Source organism: Macaca nemestrina, chromosome 3, assembly GCF_043159975.1.
Source record: "Macaca nemestrina isolate mMacNem1 chromosome 3, mMacNem.hap1, whole genome shotgun sequence".
Taxonomy (NCBI): domain Eukaryota; kingdom Metazoa; phylum Chordata; class Mammalia; order Primates; family Cercopithecidae; genus Macaca; species Macaca nemestrina.
In genome coordinates this window covers 5,639,983-5,660,733 of record NC_092127.1, presented here as the reverse complement: position 1 = coordinate 5,660,733, position 20,751 = coordinate 5,639,983, and the positions used below count along the sequence as shown (strand labels likewise).

At 45.3% G+C, this 20,751-nt stretch overlaps 1 protein-coding gene across 5 annotated transcripts in view; it reads right to left on the bottom strand.

Moving 5' to 3' along the window:
• Positions 1-20,751, bottom strand: part of LOC105466581 (interferon regulatory factor 2) — an 86,706-nt gene that overhangs the window by 47,654 nt on the left and 18,301 nt on the right. The gene's annotated exons all lie outside the window — the stretch shown is intronic.

Genomic DNA, 20,751 nt, shown 5'->3' with positions numbered 1-20,751 from the left:
GGGGGGCAAAATCTGGGAGAAAAAGAACCCCAGGACGGTGAACCTGACATTCAGGGCTGCTGTAATCCTAGCGCGGGGACAGCTGCTCATTTCTGAAGAGGAGGCTGCGGGGCTTTGAAACTGAGCAGAGCGTCTGACACACTCAGGTGACTAAGGAGACAAAAATCGAAGACAGGACCCAGCTAGGAAAAGGGGTTCCTGGAAACACCCCCACAAGCTTTGTAAGTAATACAACTAAGTAGAAATAAACTAATATCAAAGGCTGAAACCCAGTTTTGAATCATCTCAATCCCTGATCAAATGAAAATGACCTGGAACTACCAAAAGCAAATATAAATCAAATCTTGAGGAACATAACATTATCCTAGGATTCATATTATCTCTGGAGCTTTTCTTTCTCTTTTTTTTTTTTTTTTTTTTTTTTTGAGACGGAGTCTCACTCTGCTGCCCAGGCTAGAGTGCAGTGGCCGGATCTCAGCTCACTGCAAGCTCCGCCTCCCGGGTTTACGCCATTCTCCTGCCTCAGCCTCCCGAGTAGCTGGGACTACAGGCGCCCGCCACGTCGCCCGGCTAGTTTTTTGTATTTTTTTTAGTAGAGACGGGGTTTCACCGTGTTAGCCAGGATGGTCTCGATCTCCCGACCTCGTGATCCGCCCGTCTCGGCCTCCCAAAGTGCTGGGATTACAGGCGTGAGCCACCGTGCCCGGCCATGGAACGCCTTTTCTTGGTACCCAGTCACCCAGTGGATCAGCAAAAATTCATTAAACACACATTGTCACAAGGAACTGTGCTGAGTGCTGTGGGGGATTCAAAGATGGGTGAGATATGATCACTACCCTCAAGGAACAAATAAGTTAACTAAGGATATGAGAGATAAATCACACAAAGCTAACTAATAATCCTATAATTATAATAATCAAAGACTATGCAATAAAGATCAGAAGGTAGTGTATTATTAATTGCCAGCTAAGTTAGCTAGTTCATAAGGAATACATAAATCATTGTTAAATGGGCTTGTAAGAGAAAGCTTTATGGTAAGGGAAAGCTTTATGGCAAAGGAAGACCTTAATGGATGGGGAGGTGCTGTCTAGGCAGGGAGAAGGTGGCAGGCAAGCCAGGGGAGGTAAAAGGTTGGTATCGGCGGCCAAAGCAGGACTGAAGATGTGTTTGCTGATGTGAGCAGAGCAACTGTCTTATGAACCAACATGTGTGTCTTCTATATAAGAGTCACTGGTGTGTGAGAAGCAAGCGCTGGGTATTTCACATCAATCATTTTTAACTCTCATAACAGCTCTAACCAGTTAAATACTAGTATCCCCATTTTATTTTTTCATTTTGTTTTTGAGACAGGGTCTCACTCTGTCACCCACACGAGAGTGTAGTGGTGCAATCCTGGCTCGCTGCAGTCTTGACTTCCTGGGCTCAAGAGATCCTCTCACCTCAGTCTCTCAAGTACCCAGGACTACAGGTGCATGCACCATGCCCAGCTAATTTTTTGTTTTTGTTTTTGTGTTTTGAGACGGAGTCTCGCTCTGTCACCCAGGCTAGAGTATAGTGGTGCAATCTCGGCTCACTGCAACCTCTGCCTCTCAGGTTCAAGCAATTCTCCTGCCTCAGCCTCCTGAGTAGCTGAGATTACAGGCACCCACCACCACATCCGGCTGATGTTTTTGTATTTTTAGTCGAGACGGGTTTTCACCATGTTGGTGAGGCTGGTTTTGAACTCCTGACCTGATGATCCACCTGCCTTGGCCTCCCAAAGTCCTGGGATTAAAGGTGTGAGCCACTGTGCCTGGCCTAATTTTTAAAATATTTTTGTAGAAACAGGGGTTTCACTACCTATGTTGCCTCAGGTGGTTCAAACTCCTGGCCTCAAGCGATCCTCCTACTTCAACCTCCCAAAGTGCTAAGGTTAAAGGCATAAGCCACCATGCCCAGCCTATTATCCTCATTTTAGAGATGAGGAAAAGCATAACCAAAAAGGCAGCCCCCACAAAAAAGAAGAAGTCAGAAAGAAAAGAAAATGTCCAAGACACCCACGCCTCTAGATTAGGAGCCAGGATTTGAACCTCAGGAGGGTCTTGGACGCCCAGCTAGAGTCTGAGCTTGTTTATGCAGGCAGCTAACAGCTTCTGAGTGCGTGACTTGGGAAAAACCATGCTTAGTTTCATGAGCCATCCAGCACTCTATACAGAGCCAAATGGAGGGAAGGAGGGGAGCTAGAAACTACTGCTCCAGGTCAGGACAATGGCTATGGAAATGTACAAAAAAAAAAAAAAAAAAAAAAAAACACGCGATGACGCGCGTATAGGAATCTAACAGCAGTGTTTAGTAGTAATTTTTCCTGGGCACACAACAGTCTTTTCCCAAATGCAAGTTCTTCTTGCAAGTCCCTCACAATGACTTCTGTGTGCTTCTTCAGCAAAAGTAAGAATTTCCATGAAAGTTATGTAAATTGAGAGAAAGCTGGAGTTAGAAATTGAACATCATCATCGTCATCCCCATCACTAATACCATTCCAGCCCTTACTAGGAGCCTGACCCTCAGCCCAAATGCCTTTCATGCATTATTTCATTTAATCTTCCAACAAGCTACATAAGGCAGAGTAGCTACTCTCCATTCTACAGATGAGGAAATGAAGCTACTTACAAAGCTCCACTTACAGCCATTAAGTGGTAAAGCAAACATTCAAATCTAGATCCGTCTGACTTCAAAGAATATGCCAGAAACCTCTAGACCAGTGCTTTGCAAGTCTCTGTTAACAACCCATCAGAGGGTCATGGGATCGTTTATTGCATTAAGATCAGCACTTTTAATTTAATTTTAATCTACAATATGATAGAATGGAAAATGAGGGAGCACCCCAAACAAAGTGAAGTAAGCATTGTTCTACAAAACATTTGCTTCCATTTAATGTCACATCACATTATATTACACTGGTCCTGGGGTCAAAGGGGTATAAAAACATTGAAGTAGGCTGGACTGCCTCCCGAGGGTGTGTGTGCAGGTGTGTGTAAGCACGTGGATGGTGCAGACAGGGAGGGGACGCTGTGGGAAGTAGGATGCAGGAAAACAGGATATGTGAAAACAAGGAGAAGCAGACCCTAAGAGCTGTACTGAGTGCTAAGAGGTAGAAATAAAACGGACGAGAACTTCATGGCATGAAAATAGCATGTTCAGAGCAAAGATAATAGGACCTGTATATTAGAGAGGTAGCCTGAGACCTTCCTATGTGGCCATGCTTAATCCTGCTCTGCCTGTGACTTTCAAATCACTCTCCAGACTCTGATGGAACCCTGAAGGCTGAAGTCAGCCATTGCCAGTCCTGAAATCAGAAAGACGTTTAACGTTTAGATGGAGGGCCAGATACGGTAAAAAGCATGCCTCTCAGTGTACATATGATCTGCACCAACGCAAAACTGATTTTTATAAGTTTTGTTGAACTTTAGAAAGTCATAGATTCATTTAAGAACGGGAGTCTCCAGCCAGTCTTCCTCAGAAGGTTTTAAGCAATTCAACCACGAATTCTCCTACTCTGTAGATTTCTCAGGATGAATGATGGGGCAGGACTGCTCTCCAAATACATCATAACCCACCTTTATTCTTTTCTGTTCTGGTCATACCACTAGCCCAAAACTGTCTTGCAACGCTATCACCTTAAAACTTTAAAAAAAAAAAAAAAAAAAAAAAGGCAGGGGGGAAAAATAAGTCCCTGACCCCACTCTAATGAAATAAGAACCGGATTTTTTTTATTATCCTAGAGTGATTTTGATAAGCAATTCACTGTTATTTAGTATCCATTAACCCAATGGACTTCCAGATTCCAGATGTTTAATAAACATCTCCAGCTGAGTCATGGGAAAACAGGAGGCCAGTGGTGAATAGATTTCATCATTAATGAAATATAAATGTATATGAAATTAAAAGTCTAAAATGCTTTTAAATACCACAAAACTAGTTTTCCAGGCTGAAAATCATCCAGATCATAGTTTTACATATTTGCCATTCTATGCACAAGTTTCCTATAAGGTGCGTTTTCTATATCCTTTTGGAAGCTATTCCCATAGCTACTTTCTAAAATTTACCTTGTCTCTGACCACAAACTCCTCTGGTACCTGAAATGTGGGCTGCATCACAACCCCAATCGAGCCAACTGACTTGGGGCCCCTATGTGTGTGTGCACAAAAGTCACCTGCCTATCACTGGCTCTTGGTTCTGCAGACGACCCAGTGGTCACTCTAGAGAACAGTTCTCAATGCAGACTAACAAGAACAGCAGATCTTCATCCAGAGATCAAGCCTTGAAAATACATGCAATGTGTTACGTTCACCCAGATGTGTGCTCTTCTGAGAAAGGCCCCCACAAACTCTCAAAAGGCAGTTCCCTAGGCAGATATAAGAAACACAGCGCAAGAACACGAATGGGAAAGCAGCCAGACCTCTCTGCTGACACTCTCTTGACTTTCCCTGGCTCAGCAGCCACTTCCCTGGCCCCCCCACCCATTGCCATGTCAGCCACCAAGGGGTGCAGTCTCCATCCACTGGACCATCCCTGTTACCCATGGCCTTCTTCCATGCTCCCACTGCAGCCTGTTCAGGGGCTGCTCCACTCTGCCCCGAGCTGCTGCAGCATCCCTGTCCTGGCCACCCTCCCTGCAATCCCCTTCCACATTCCACACAGTGGAGGCCTATACTTACTCAGACTATGTAGGCCCATATATTAACACGGGCAGCAATGTTAACATGGATTCCAGCTACAGAGGCCTCCTGCCCTGCTCCCTAGAATGCCCATGCCCTGGCCCCATTCTGCTTCCCACACAGTGGCCTGACCACTTTCCCACCACAAACGGGCCTCACGCCTCCGTCTTGTTTGCTCACACTGCAAACATTTGTGATAGGCTGGAGCACCTTAAAACAGATGGACGGTTGATCGCCTCATCTGAGCTCTCAGAGTCTCTGCAGATCTTCCCGCTTTCCTCTCCTCAGGTGCGGTTCCCGTTTTCCACAGGTGCAATTTCAGATCCCTCCCTGCCGCCAGCTTCACAGAGAAAAGAGATCTGCGAGGCTCTCCTTTCTGAATGTCTGCCTCCCCTCCCTCTTTACACGCATCTGGGTGTGACCTTTTTCCCTTTCTTAGACTATAACGCGTGGGAGTGCCACTCCGCAAGAGAAGATGCGGAATGTTTGAGGAGAGATACTGAGAGTGGTTTGGGGACTACTGAGTTGGAGATCTTTGGGATTCCCAAAAAGAGGTGGTGGCTGCGCTATTAGCTGTGCGAGGCTGGAGCTCAGGAGAAAGGCCCAGCTTGGAAACGTCCAGCCATACCTTGAAAGATTGTTCAAACGTCATCTTTTCCACATCACCTGGCCTGGCCAGCACAAGACACATATATGCCCCTTTCCCTTGAAGTCAGAAAACTCACTGCCTCTAACAGTGAGTTAGCACGCATCTCACACTGCCCTCAAGTCACCGGTTCATTGTTATGTGCTTTAATCCACTGAGACCAACGCTCCTTAGGCCTAAACAGGCCTTGTACTCTGCACCCAGCAAACACCCAGTGAGTGTAGACCAGCACTCTCCAGTAGACGTTTTGCAACAATTGGCTTGTTACCTATCAGGGCAGTCAACAAGGTGGCTCCTGAATGCCTGAAACGTGGCTAGCATGATGAGGAAAGCTTTGTCATCAAAGATGGAAACATAGTTTCCAGGCCAGTTCCAATCTTTCCAAATCATAGGGAGTGGTCAGGTGTCCGGTGGAAAGAAAATACCTGCTGGGGACACCCCCGTAGAGCGCCTGACACTGAAACTGCTTTGTTTTGAGAAAAGCTTCGTTTTAAAAAGCCTGATGCACACTCTGCAAACTTCATCACCTTTGGAACACAACCTGTTGGTAAGCAAGGGAGCGTGTGTGTGAGTAACTGCCTGATCCAGGTCTAGACCTGCAAACCCTTGGAAATGATACCAGCTGGCCAGAAGGGAGTGTCCCACTTGCCAGGATATTGTCAGTAACCTCCACCATGAGGGTACTAGCAATAGCTAAGAAGTATTAAACGCTGAACAGTGTTAGGCACGTTCTAAGCACGTTAAGAGGATAAGCTCGCCTGATTCACAGCGTCCCAAGAACGTGGGTACCACTGTGGTCCCCATTTTATAGATGAAGAAACTGAGGCACATAAGGTTAAGTAACTTCCCAAGGTCACAGAGCTACTGAATGGCAGAACTTGTATTTGAACTGGAGTCCTAGGCCCTTACTTAGCCTTTGGATATGAGGCTCGCACAGGCAGGCCAAACCGGGCTTCACATCAAGAGGCAGAGAGGGCCCCATACCTCCGTCTGACCTGGCATCTGCACTGGGAGCCTGTGTGGAAGGGGACACAGCCAGGGCCGCAAGATCCCCACAGCCTGGCAAGCACCGTTCCAGCCCCTGAGCTGGCCCTGGTGCACAGGAAGCAGTTTCCCAGCCTCCTTTATGCAACCCCTTCTAAAGTCACACTTCCTTCCCCGTTCAATACTTCCCTGGCGAGTTGGCATCAACAACACATGCTGCGTTTCCTGTGGCCAACCCGGGCTTTCCTCTTGTCGTCCGGACCAGGAAAACACTCCCATACTCCAGAACAAAGACACTCGCCCTCTCGCCACCCCTTCCCCTCCACGCTGTCTTTAAGAAAACAAGAGAGAACTGCTTTTTCCTAGCTTTGCATCACCTGGGTGTATTCTCCAGTTGTTTCATGTTAGTTGCTGCGTCTGCCATAAAGCAGGGTCACCTGGGTGCTTACAGGGTCTTTTGAAGGCAGAAGGGGAGGAAAGTGTGCCCTGCCCAGCCCATACCTGATTAACTTGAAGAACTATTTCAGAAGCACAAGTAAGTCCCACAGAAGGCAAACACTCCACTATCTTAATGTTAATGTCACACGGGCATTTATTTAAGGTGCTGAAAACCACTGAAGTACTAATAAGCATCTTCAGTATTTGTCAGTTTCCACCTCCTGCCATTTCAGCGCATATGAAGAGCAAACACTTCGTTATGGGGCCATTTTGCTTCCCACTCTAAAAATGACCTCATTTTTAGTATCAAGACCTCTAAGAAGTACAAAACCCCTGTGCCCCAAAACTCCTTTCTCCAACCTACTTAAATCTCTCAGCCCTGTTTGTTTTTTACCACTTGATACCAAGTACTTCTCTCTTGGTCTTCAGAAGATAACTGTGTGTGTGTGTGTGTGTGTGTGTGTGTTGGTGGGGAGGAGGTTGTGTTGTTTTGTTTTGTTTAAGATGGAGTCTGGCTCTGTCGCCCAGGCTGGAGTGCAGGGGCGTGATCTCGGCTCACTGCAACCTCCGCCTCCCAGGTTTAAGCGATTCTCTTGCCTTAGCCTCCTGAGTAGCTGGGATTACAGGCATGCACAACCACCATGCCCGGCTAAGTTTTGCATTTTTAGTAGAGATGGGGTTTCACCATGTTGGCCAGGCTGGTCTCGAACTCCTGACCTCAGGTGATCCACCCACCTCAGCCTCTCAAAGTGCTGGGATTACAGGTTGTTTTTGTTTTTGCTTTTAGTTTTAAATTCAGGGGGTACATGAGCAGGTTTGTTATATGGGTGTATTGCATGATACTGGCCAGGGTTTTGGCTCCTAATGATCCTGCTGTCCAAGTAGTGAACATAGTACCCAACAAGTAGTTTTTCAACCCTTGCCCCACTTCTACTTCCTCTCTCTCCCCTTCTGGAATCCTCAGTTTCTTGTTCCCATCTTCATGTCCATGTGTACTCAGTGTTTAGCTCCTTCTTATAAGTGAGAACATGTGCTAGTATTTGGTTTTCTGATTCTGTGTTAATTCATTTAAGATAATGGCCTCCAGCTCCATGCTTGTTATTGTGAATGATTTCATTCTTTTTATGGCTGCATAGTATTCCATAGTGTATATATACCATATTTTCTTTTTCCAGTCCACTGCTGATGAGGACCTAGGTTAAGCCCGTATCTTTGCTATTGTGAACAATGTTGCAATTAACATAAAAGTACAGGTATCTTTTGCTAGAATGATTTCTTTTCCTTTGGGTATATACCCAGGAATGGAATTGCTGGGTTGAATGGCAGTTCTATTTTTAGTTCTTTGAGAAATCCAGGAGACAGTTTTAAATCTACCCATCCCAGAAAGCTTTCCCTAGCCAGTGTAGACTCGTCTATGACCACAACTCCTGCTCAGATGACAGCCCTAGGAAATGGTTTGTTGCAGCTGCCATCCTACTCCATGATGAATAAGGATAGGCCTGTGAAGGGCCTAATCACTCACTGGGAAGTTGCATGTTGCCAAATTAATGATCAATCATGTCTGACCCTTAGCTCATTAATTTGGCAACATGCAACTTCCCAATGAGTTGATTAGGCCCTTCACAGGCCTATCCTTATTCATCATGGAGTAGGATGGCAGCTGCAATGCAGGATGCAGGATGGCACCCGAGGTCTGACAGCCACATGACTTCAGGACAGCACAGCCACCTAAGGGCAGGGCAGAGAACAGGGAAGACCTCAGCGGCTCCTGCATCCATGACAAGTGGGCAGGAGCCAGCCTTGGCTAGTGACGCTTTTTTATCACTACACTGTACATGAGATAAGGTCCCTATCCTTATCTCATGTACAGTGTAGTGATAAAAATGAGACCTTAAATGAGAAATCAACAAGCCATTGCCCTAAAGCTTCAGAAATCCCCTAGTATTAGTCGCCGTCTCCACATCTGTAGAAGCCATTCAGGTCTCCATCTGGCAACCATAGCCACTTCCCAGGGAACTGCTTCAGGAACCAAATGCAGAAGGTAACAGAACCCAAGACCCTTATGCCTCAGTTTTCTCCTCTGTAAAACGGGATAACTTCCACACAGTTTGTGGTAAGGATTAAATAAGATGTGTGACGTGCCTAGCCTGGTACCTGATCCATCAATAGTCAATATTTAACAAATAATAGTTTCTGCAGACACAAATTTATAGTCAATGATGCTCAAAGAGCATTATTTATAATAGCAAGACTAACCCAAATACCAGACAGTAGGAAGATGTGGAAAGAAAATGTAATAGAGTCAAATAATGGAGTATGGGGGCTACAGCAGATCCCGTTATCTCAATAAAGGGATGATTTATGTCCTGGGCAGGAAAAGGTGGGATGTTACATTCCATCATGCTACTTGCAACAGTGCACAATTTAAAACTTACGAATTGTTTATTTCTGGAATTTCCCATTTAATATTTTCAGACCTCAGTTGACCATGAATAACTGTAACCACTAAAAGCAAAACCACAGATAAGGGAGAACTACCCTCTAGAATATTTAATTTGTGCAGGAATGCACAGAACATCATGTGAAAAAAAGTAGGGAAGCAGGTGGTTTTAACCATCAGGGCAATCAAGGACTACGCACAAACTTCCAGGCCCTCCACACCATGGTGGTTTCCCCACGGCTGAGTCCACGTGCTGATACACTGCTCTCTTCCCCCACAGCACCAACGACAGTCAGAGTTCCCCGTTCACTCACACTTACAGAACTCAGAGCCTGCACCGGGCTGACAACATGCACCAAGAGACAGCTGTTTGACCTGGAACTGGGCCTTTGGGGGTCGGGAGTCGGGGGTGTGCCCCAACGCCAGGATGGCACAGAACAGAAGGTGAACATGTCTCCTGAACAGCCCAATGTCATCACACTAAGTGCCATCCTGTGCTCACTCTTAAGTCCTGAGTTTTCTAAGACTGTCCTGATGTCAGCAGGGTGCCCTAATTTTAGATGAGAAAATAAGAACAATAGGCCAGCACAGTATTTCACGCCTATAATCCCAGTACTTCGGAAGGCCGAGGCAGGTGGATCACGTGACCTCAAGAGGTCGACACCAGCTTGGCCAACATGGTGAAAGCCCGTCTCTACTAAAATATATATAAATTAGCCAGGCATGGTGGTGCGTGCCTGTAATCTCAGCTACTTGAGAGGCTGAGTCAGGAGAATCACTTGAACCCTGGAGGCAGAGGTTACAGTGAGCTGAGATCATGCCACTGTACTCCAGCCTGGGCAACAGAGCAAGACTCCATCACAAAAAAAAAAAGAAGAAGAAGAAGAACAATATAGTAATAGAGAACATTCTTCTCAAAACAACTGAGTTTCCTTCTACCCTTCCTTCCTCCACCCTTCCTTTATGAATGATTTACTCCAAAAGTCCATTCGATGCAACACAGCAAAGATATACTGGGTTGAACAGTGGCCCCCCAACATTCGTGTCCACCTGGAGCCTGTGAGTGTGACCTTTTCTGCATATGGAGTCTGTGCAGATGTAATCAAATTAAATGAGGTCATATCAGATTAGAATGGGCCCTAAATCCAATATGACTGGCGTCCTTATAAGAAGAGGGAAACTTGGACACAGACACACATAGTAGAAAGGAGAATGTTTAATGAAGACAGAGGCAGGCATTAGAGTGACTCCTCCATAAGCCAAAGAAGGCCAAGGATTGCTAGCAGCCACCAGAAGCTGGGAGAGAGGCTTGGGGCAGGTGCCCGCTCAGGGTCCCCAATAGGAACCAGCCTTGTCCATACCTTAATTGCCAACTTTTGGCCTTCAAAACTGTGAGGGAATAAATTTCGGTTGTTTCATGCTTCCCAGTTTGTGGTAATTTGTTATGGCAGCCACAGGAAACTAACAGACACTAGGGGTGGAGGGGCAGGTGCAGCCAGGGTAGGTATTGGCAGAAAGAGGGCACCTGTTAGGGTGGCTGGGGCAGCAGCCACCCAGCACACAGAATATGAAAGCCCATGTGGGCAGTGAGGATAGACATAGGAGGGAGACCACAGCCCTGTGCAGGGGCTGGGAGCCAGAGCAGGGAGGTGAGGAGGGCATCATCACTGTGGTGGGGCAGCAGTGGGGACACAAGACCACATACACACAGGCAACTGAGTAAATTATATTATATACCAGGGTAATGGAAGCCAGACTTTTGACTACTGGAGAAGGAAGCTACAAATACAGAAAGAAAGAAAACTATAATAACCCAGGCTGTGGCACTAGAAGAGGAGGACTTCATTGGAATTTGTGCTTTTTCATTTATCTCAATAAACACAGAAATAAATACAGAGGTAAAAAAAGCATGCATAGGAGGCAGGCGGATCACGAGGTCAGGAGATCGAGACCTTCCTGGCTAACATGGTGAAACCGCATCTCTACTAAAAATACAAAAAAAAATTAGCCAGGCGTGGTGGCACGCGCCTGTAGTCCCAGCTACTGAGGAGGCTGAGGCAGGGAGAATTGCTTGAACCCGGGAGGTGGAGCTTGCAGAAAGCCAAGATCGTGCCATTGCACTCCAGCCTGGGCAACAGAGCAAGACTCCGTCTCAAAAAAAAAAAAAAAAGCATGCATATGTGTAAGTATGTATGTAACTAATACACATATTCTTTAATCTTGCCACTAAAAGGGCCTGGGAACAGCAAGACCCCAACAGCAACAAGCACAGGCAGTGTCCAAATCTTGGTTTCCAAACACCATCCTCCACCAAAAGGAATCAAGGGTCCTTGGAGAAACGGCTGACTCCAGAGCTGGGGCAGGGAAAGCAAAAGATAAGACCGGGCCAGAAAACAAGGAAGGGCTCAAAAGATAATAGCAACATAAGGAAAAGAGACACAGAAGCCAACCTGATGGGGCTCCCACTGGCCACACCTAAGAAAATCTGAGCACCTAAACACATCACTGAAATGTATTTGTCATTGAACAAAATTGGAATCTATGAATAAATACAGGGGGATGAGAAAGTTTCCCATCAAGTAGAATGCAAACGAATAAACACAGGAAGAATGATGGACTTAGAAGGTCGACATTTGGTAGCTATCAAAGTATACTCAGCCAAGAAATACCAGTGGATGCTAACCAGTGGGTAAAAGGTTGGTGAAAAATGGGATACTTACATAGCCTCAAAAATACGTCCCACAAAATATTTTTTACAACAAAGGGAAAAAGACTAACTTTATCATGGAGAAGCCTGACTGATGGCTCCTTAATTAAAAGATCAAATGAACGTTACCAATTAAGGGACAAATCAAAGGCATGTGTCACCTATAAGGATGCAAGAAGATGAACGCCTCACCGCCGTGATATTCTTGTGAGAAATGCATAACCTGAAACGTCAGCAGGCCCAAACGGATAGACATTCTCTAAGATAATTGCCTTATCATTGTCAAAAGTGTCAAGTTCATGGAAGTCAAGGAATAATGAAGGAGGCAGGGCACCAAAATTCAACCCCTAGCCCTGCATCAGATTCTCCTGCTACAAGGGACGTGACTGAGACATTCCAACAGGAACGGGATCTGCAGGTGGGGGGTGGCTCACGCAGTGGTGCTGGTTTCCTGATTCTGATGGCCATGCCTGGTTCTCAGTGGAGAGTGTCTTTGTCACAGCAAAGATACATGGAAGTACTCGGGAGTGATGGGGTATCAGTACTGGCAAGTTACTCTCCAAAGGTGCAGAAAAATAATTTTTGGTACTGTTGTTGAACCGTGGTGGAAGTCTGAAATTAGCTCAAAAGAAAACGACTTGGCGAGAAAGACAGTGCCAGGTAGGGAAGTAATTTCCAGTACAGAGGGAAAGACCACAGCCTTTCTGCAAATACAACAAACTCTAGAAACCCCCTCTGTGGTGCTTAAATTAAGCTGCTGGCGGTTTATTCTCCATCCGCGCACCAGGACGGTATTAATAAGCACATGCATCAATCACTTTATCCGTCCATAAGGGGCAGCTTCATCAAGCAACAATTAGCTGAACAAGGAGCCTCTAAGCTTCATTTCCTGGGGAAGACGAGGAGTGATGGTCCATAATTCATTTAAATTGTTCGCTTGTGTAGAAGAGGAAAAACAAGACCACCGAAGAGCTCTCCTGCGTATTTGAGAGAAAGCGCTCAGATTTAGGCGTCAAACTTCTGTGCGAATTCAATAGACGTTATTTATATTTTATATTTTAAAGCCCAGAATTGGTTTCCAAGTCACACTGCCTCACCTCAAAGTTAAGGTGGAAGAAAAGCGCCAGAAGTGCCATCGCTGGTCACTGATAGATTTGCAAATTTTAGATGTTTATCCTCCAGAGGCCCCTCCACCCCCAGTTCTCTGCAGGACACTTCAGGGTTCCCAGCGCCCCAAAGCTGGCATTCCCAGCTTAGTTTCATTCACTGTCACGACAACAGTTCCCACTCCCACAGCTTTTCAAGCACCTGGCTCGGAGAAGACCTACTATGAGTGAGGGCTTTGCTTTTAGTTTCTTGTTTACAACGTTTCCTCGACGTGTGCAAGACGGAAGCCTGAATAACCAGCAGTTCCACTGGCTCGTACTTGGCTGAACACTGCAGTCACTCCCCTGGCCTCAGACTCCGGAGAAGAGCACACAGCACTGTCCAAGAACAGCTACCACACTCAGAACAGAAACCGAAACCAGGGGTGAAGAACCGCTCCTTCCTTCCACAAAGCCTGGACCAGGCAGCCATTCAGACTGCTCTCCTCGGCCGCCAACCCCAACCCAGCTCTGCCCTGCAGCCGGAACACCCTTCCAAAAGCAAAAACAGACTCTCGTCATTCCACAAGCCTAAAGCCTTTCCTTACCCCACAAGCCTCCAGCGAGGGGTCTGTCCCAAGGCTCTGCGTCTGTCACCCCTCAGCCTCAACAGCATCCCCTCTCACAGGCTACCTCTTACTCATTTTTCAGATTTGGCTTCAAAGTCACTCGACAGCAAGCCTTCTCCATCTCGCCAGGCCAGGCCCCCAAATCTGTAGACAAGAATCTCCATGAGAAGAATGGCGTGAACCCGGGAGGCGGAGCTTGCAGTGAGCTGAGATCAGGCCACTGCACTCCAGCCTGGGCGACAGAGCGAGACTCCGTCTCAAAAAAAAAAAAAAAAAAAAAGAATCTCCATGAGAACCAAAGCCAATTCTGTTTTGTTCAGCATGCTATTCCTAGCGCTCAGAGTACGGCAGAGGCCAATGCTCAATAAATATTAGTTGACTAAATAATGAACTTGCTATACACGCCCAGCATAGTGATATGCAATGGGAGAAGGAGCTTGCAGCCTAGAAAGAGAAGACAGGGACACAGGCAATCACAGTGAGGAGAAGGATGAACTGCCATCAAAGGAAGCATGCACCAATGCATGGGAAATGCTGTCTAGACAGGCAGTCGGGGATACCTTATCAATAATGCTTTAAATTATTTTAGGTTTTCAAGATACAATCTGGAATCTTGTTTATGTAGATCTTGTTTATTTTATACATGGGAATTCATTAGAAACGTACTGATGTTCACCAACACCGCGTTGGCCGTTACCAAGAACTATGGTATGTGGTCAGTATGGTGACCAAGCCAAAATGCAGCACTTCTGACCGTGAATGGGGTCTCATTAATACTAACACCTGAAACAGATATAAAGAGCGACTGTTCCTGGAAACACCAGGATGTGAGAAGCCTCTAGTTGTAGGGGCCAGGTGTACTGACGCAGGCTCGCCATCTTCTATTCAAAATCTTGGGGCCAGATAAAGTCTTCAGAATTCAGAAGTGTGTGGATGTTAGCAACATAATGCAGCACATATACCATATACCCCAAGGAACATAACACCCCGGAAACTATCTAGGGCGGAACCCCTTAATCCAACACAGTTAATATTTCTGCAGCGAAACACGAACATTCACATTGATTGGGATAAATAAAAGCTATGAATAGCTTCATGTCAACTCAGGGCAGACTACCCTGCCAAATGAGTCACGATAATCACTTTCAGTTTCACAGCGTTTTGGATTGCAAATAAGGGATTTGGGGCTTGCAGTAGATTTCAAGTTATTTCAATCCTTGGAATATATTATTGTTATCATGCTATACAGAAAAATCAGCATCATTTTCCTTAAACTGTATTTATATTACAAATTAATCTGGCACACACTATGCTTAATGTAGTGAATAATAGCACTGTTTAGTTCTGAAATAAAAAAAGTGTAATGCAAACTATTTCTGCTTATTAGAAAGTGGAAAAATACTTTTCCTGAACATTTTTATAAAATTTGATATCTTAAGCAGCCATTTACAAGTATTATTTCCTTTAAATCAGGTTTACCTAACAATGTGTATGTGCTTTAGCTTACCAATCAAATACATAAAATATTTACTTATAAAATAAGAAAAGCTTTAAATATTTAGATTCAAAATTTCTTTGAAATAGTCTCCCTAAGGTTCCTTTATGATGGCATTTGTAATATCATTGTTCTTTCTCCATGACATTCTAAATATTTGATTTAAAAACTAGTTATTTAGGGCCGGGCGCGGTGGCTCATGCCTGTAATCCCAGCACTTTGGGAGGCCGAGACGGGCGGATCACGAGGTCAGGAGATCGAGCCCATCCTGGCTAACACGGCGAAACCCCATCTCTACTAAAAATACAAAAAATTAGCTGGGCGTGGTGGCGGCGCCTGTAGTCCCAGCTACTCGGGAGGCTGAGGCAGGAGAATGGCGGGAACCCGGGAGGCGGAGCTTGCAGTGAGCCGAGATCCGGCCACTGCACTCCAGCCTGGGCCACTGCACTCCAGCCTGGGCTACAGAGCGAGGCTCCGTCTCAAAAAAAAAAAAAAAAAAAAAAAAAAAAAACTAAAGTTATTGTAAAAATACCCTTCCAAGTATCAAGTTAAATGACATTTGTTTATTTGTTGGTTGCTGTGCGTGCACTATGAATGACATCCACGTCATCCACTGAGATGAGCACATAAGCAACTGCTCCATTTAACATGCCCTACTCCTCCGCGGAAGCCTCGGTGCAAACCGAAAAGACTCAATACCCAGAGGCACAAATGCAAAACCATACACAGGAATTGTCTGGCAAGTTTACCTCCTCCATTTCTTTTATCACGTAATGTTGAATCAAACGACAAATATCATGCAACGTGAGAAGTATAAAAAGCACTGAACTGTTTAGGTTCTGTGGTGCTTGGGAAAAACTCAGTTCAGAGAGGCACATACTTCCCCATGAAAGTGTGAAGAAAGAAAAAACACTAAAGGTAATGAGGGTCAAGGTGAAGGAGCCCCGAGACCTTCCTACCATAACGGCCAAAAACTCAGTTCAGAGAGGCACATACTTCCCCATGAAAGTGTGAAGAAAGAAAAAACACTAAAGGTATTGAGGGTCAAGGTGAAGGAGCCCCGAGACCTTCCTACCATAACGGCCAAGGTACTTAAATCAGCGTCTACATTTGCAGGCACTGAATTATTTATTACATGCAAAAGTCCAAAGTGGCTTCACAAAAATGTTCTCCTGATGTCTAGGAGATAACAGTGGTGGTGGGGATCATGACAGCAATGACTATTTACCGAGCACCCATGGTGCACCCAGCATTAAACTCTATACATTATCTCATGTAACCCTCACAGTAACCCGATGGGGTTGGTCTCATTACTATCCTCATTTTAAAAGGGTGCTCTGGCTTAGCCCATGCCAAAGCTGATTCTAGGTCATCAAACTCCATTATCATGAGAACTGAGGATCCAAAAATGGGCTTCATCTTCAGGGGTATTCTTGGCAATATAAAACCCCTGGGAAACAGTATTTTTCTACATGTGCCGTTGATCCTCAAACAGAACTGCTAGGAAACTGGTGTGCTTCCCCAGCTGGCCTTGGACACCACACTAGTCCCCAGGTTGTCGCCTCCTCTGAGGAACGTGAGCACTGAAGTCCCGCAGGCCAGGCCGGCAGATCAGAAAGAAAACACAAAGCCAGAATGTTCCCTGGGGCCCTTCTCAACACTTTCTGCTTGCTCAGTCTTTGTTCGGAATGAAAGACAATTAAAAATACAAATCCCCCACAAGCAGGGAGGGAACAAGAAGATAAGTGAGCAGCTGTCTGGGACTTTTCCTAAAAGAGGAAGCCTTTTGACCCAATATGACCCTACGCTGCCCCGATGAAAACAAGCACATTTTTTGCAAAATCCATCACACCAAATGCAGCAGCAGAGACAAGCATGGGTCTAACGCCTGCAATCCCTACAGAAACACTGTGAAACCTTCACAATTCTATTTGGAGACCCTCCTCAGGTGATGTAGAGACCCTAGGCCAGGCCCAAGTCCCCCCCAGCACTGCAGTCATGGGAAATGATGCCAGCAGAGGTGACGGGGCAATGACAGCAGCACAGGGGCACAGGAGAGCTGAGGAAAGGGGCTGGCTCTCCAAAGTGACCATTGCTTCTTTCCAAATTACACCGCTGCACACAGAATGTGAAGACCATAGGCTTTGGCCCAGGAAAAGCATTCTGCACCTGTCCTATCTGATGAATCAAGGAGAGTGAAAGTCGAGGCCATATCCATATCTAAGGGCTCCCAAAAGGAAGGCGTCTCATCACAGCCTCTCTTTGCTCATGTTCTCATGTCTGCTGCCATAGAAGTGCAGAGTGGGCAACAACATGGACCGTGGAGCTCTGCTGCACTGCCTGCTTTCACCCCCAGCTCTATCATTTAGCTGTGACTTTGGGCAGGTTACTGACCTTCTCTGTTCTCATCAGGCTTTGTGAGGATTAAATGAAGAAGCATGTAAAATAAGGCAATGCGGTGGCTCACACCTGTAATCCCAGCACTTTGGAGGATCACTTGAGCCCAGGAGGTAGAGGCTGCAGTGAGCTATGATCATGCCACTACACTCCAGCGTGGGCAACAGAGCAGGACCCTGTCTCAAAAAAAAAAAAAAAAAAAAAAAAGAGAGAGAGAGAGAAGAAAGAAATAGAGAGAGAAGAAAAGAAAAAAGCAAATAAACATATGAAATATCTAGAATAGTGTTTTGCATCTTACATGCACTATGGGTGGGAGTATAAAATAGGTACAAAATTTCCAAACAGCAGCTAGGCCATAGGTATCAAAACTTTTAAAAACACACCTTTGGACCCAGCCATATCACTTCTAGGAATGCTTCCCAAGTAATCTAATCATGTGTGAAACATGCTGTCTTAAAATTAAAAAAAAAAAATCTACAAGGATCATGAAATTTGATGCAGATACAAATGTAATATTCTTTTCTGTAAAAAAACAGATAACGAGAGAACTGTGAATTGCAGATAAATTACCTTCCAGATACATTTAAATTATGAAAATCTAAGAGTCTTTTTTACTCCATCATTTTTTTAAAGAGCATTTTCTAGAAAAATTTATGCAAGGCCATTAAGACCTAAAAGGGTAGACTGACTTTTAAAAGTTTTCATAAATGTAAACTCATGCTGGGACCCTTAGGTGTGTCTGGCCCTGGATCGCAGCATCTAGATGGCATCAGCCTCTGCAATTCAGCAAAGCAAGAATCATGCACAGATTTCGAAGCATATGGACTCGAACACATACTGCATTTTCAAAGCTTCTTTCCATATGGAAAATGGGAAAAGAAGTGATCCTATATTTCCCTTAATCAGCACGTCCTCTGAGCACTGCCTTTGCAGTACAGGAGAAGTAACGTGACCTCGGGAAGGCTCAGCTCCTCCTCCTCGGAGTGCGGTGGGGAGTTCCTTTAAGACTGTGTCAGCCTGCAGTATGCAAGCCGGAAAAGACCGCTCCGTCCTCTAGTGCAGACACTGGAGAGGTAACAGTATACAGAACAAGTTCAATAGGAGGAGGCACGTGGGAAAAGGGTAGACATCAAAGTGGATAACTGAGCCATGCTGGCTTGAGGAGGAGGAGCATGGCAGAAGCAGCAGGACCTGAATTACCTGAGCTGTTTATGTCACCCAGTCACCTTTGACTTCATTTTTAAGCTCCACAGACCTCAAAAGGTGTGTTTTGCCCCTTCAGGAACACAGAAAAGACAAGGGGACAAGAGAGAGGAGATGTCAGTGTGGTCAGTATTTGTGAAAAGTCAAATAACAGAAACTCAAAGAGCCAGCATACTGGAACCGGAACCTGAGCAACAAAATTGCTGCTTTCTTGATTTCAATCACATCACTAGCAGACTACCTTGAAAACCAACACCTTCCCAAAAACCAGCTGCCTGAAAATAACTTGTTCTGAAAGGTTGATTTTGAAGGGCACTATCTTTTCCCCTGGATGACAAAAAATGATTTCCTCCCACACTCCACATGCACAGGCTGGCCCTGACGGTCTGCTTCTTGCTACCACTTTTCCTCTGAGGATTTCCTTTGAGCTGTCCCCTCTGCCAGGAAGCTCTCCATAACGGTTACCAGCTATTTTTGGTGCTATGATCACTATTAATTATTATGGAGATATCCAATTTAACTCTTTATGTTCAAATCTGGTCAAGCTCCAGCACACAAACTATAAACTCACGCACTACAGTTTCCGATAGTTTGATTCTATTCATGGGATAAACCATCCCAATCACCAATGAATTCCAACTGGAAAAAGAGCCAAAACTGCTACCCACTCTAAGTACAGGAATACCTCAGAAGCAAGAATGCACGTCTCCCCTGCAAGCTGCAGAACTGTCTTCGAATATTTTTGGAAGATACCCACTGCCTCTCACCAGTTTCCGAATGGTGGCCAGAGGTTGGAGGGTCGGATTCAGCATCCATCGGATGGTCACTATTTCCCCTCTCTGCCAACCCCTCCCAGGACCACAGTGGTTTCTTTTCTTTCCCTCTCCTTGTTAAAGCATAATACGGTGGTGGGAGCTCAGATTTGGCTTCAAGCCCACCTGAACTGGAACCTCACTGCTCATAACCTTTAACTTGTCCAAGCCATAGTTTCCTCGTCGCTAAACAGAGATCTTAATAGCAACTTAGCAGAGCTACCGTGAGAAGAAATAGATAAAGGATAGTTTATGTTAGGAGGAAAAGTATGAGGTGAGATTTCCTTGGTCTCCCCTAAGACTTCCTCAAAGAAATTTCAAACAGTAGGGCCCGTGCTCCACCTAACAGCATTGACTAAGCCAGAGTGTTCCACAAGGAACAAGACAATGTCCAGGGTCCACCTTCTGTAATAGAAGCATATTCTCCACCCTGCACATTGTTGGCCAGATTAATCTCCCCAAATGGCTCCTCACCTTGCAGAAAATCCTTCCATGGTTCCACAATGCCCACTGAATAAAATACAGACTCCTGGCCACCATAATTCATCCCCATCCCACCTTTCTAGCCTCTTATCCCACTGATTCCCTCCACCTTTTTCTTCTAACCCCTTATCCCACTGATTCCTTTCTTCTTCCTTCTCCCCCTCCCCCTCCCCTCCTTCTTCTTTTTGTTCTTTTTCTTTCCCTTTTTTTTTTTTGTAGAGAAAGGAGTCTCCTCATGTTGCCCAAGCTGGTCTCGAACTCCTGGCCACAAGTGATCCTCCCATCTCAGCCTCCCAAAGTGCTGGGATTGCAGGCATGAGCCACTGCACTCAGCCTCCTTCCACCTTCTGATGCAACCAAAGCTTACAGCTCCACGTACTTGGCAACAGGCTTATCTCTGTATAAAGTCCTGTAAGGAGGAATCCCATCTCATTCATCCCAAAACATCAAGTACAGTAGCTTGCACATAATGACATGTAGTAATCACTCACTGATAAGAAAGTGGATGAATTCCTCTTGGGAAAACTCACTGAGGGCAAGGACTGAGGAGGATAAAGCAGATGATATTAACTATATGTTGTGATGGATAAATTTATGAACAAATGATAATCAAGGAAAACAAAATGACTACAAAAAGCATGCAACTGAAAAAACAATTTTACTATGTACATGCCATTTTCCGGGTGAATCCAGCTAAGGATGTTAATACACTTTTGAATTACGTTGGTTCAACTT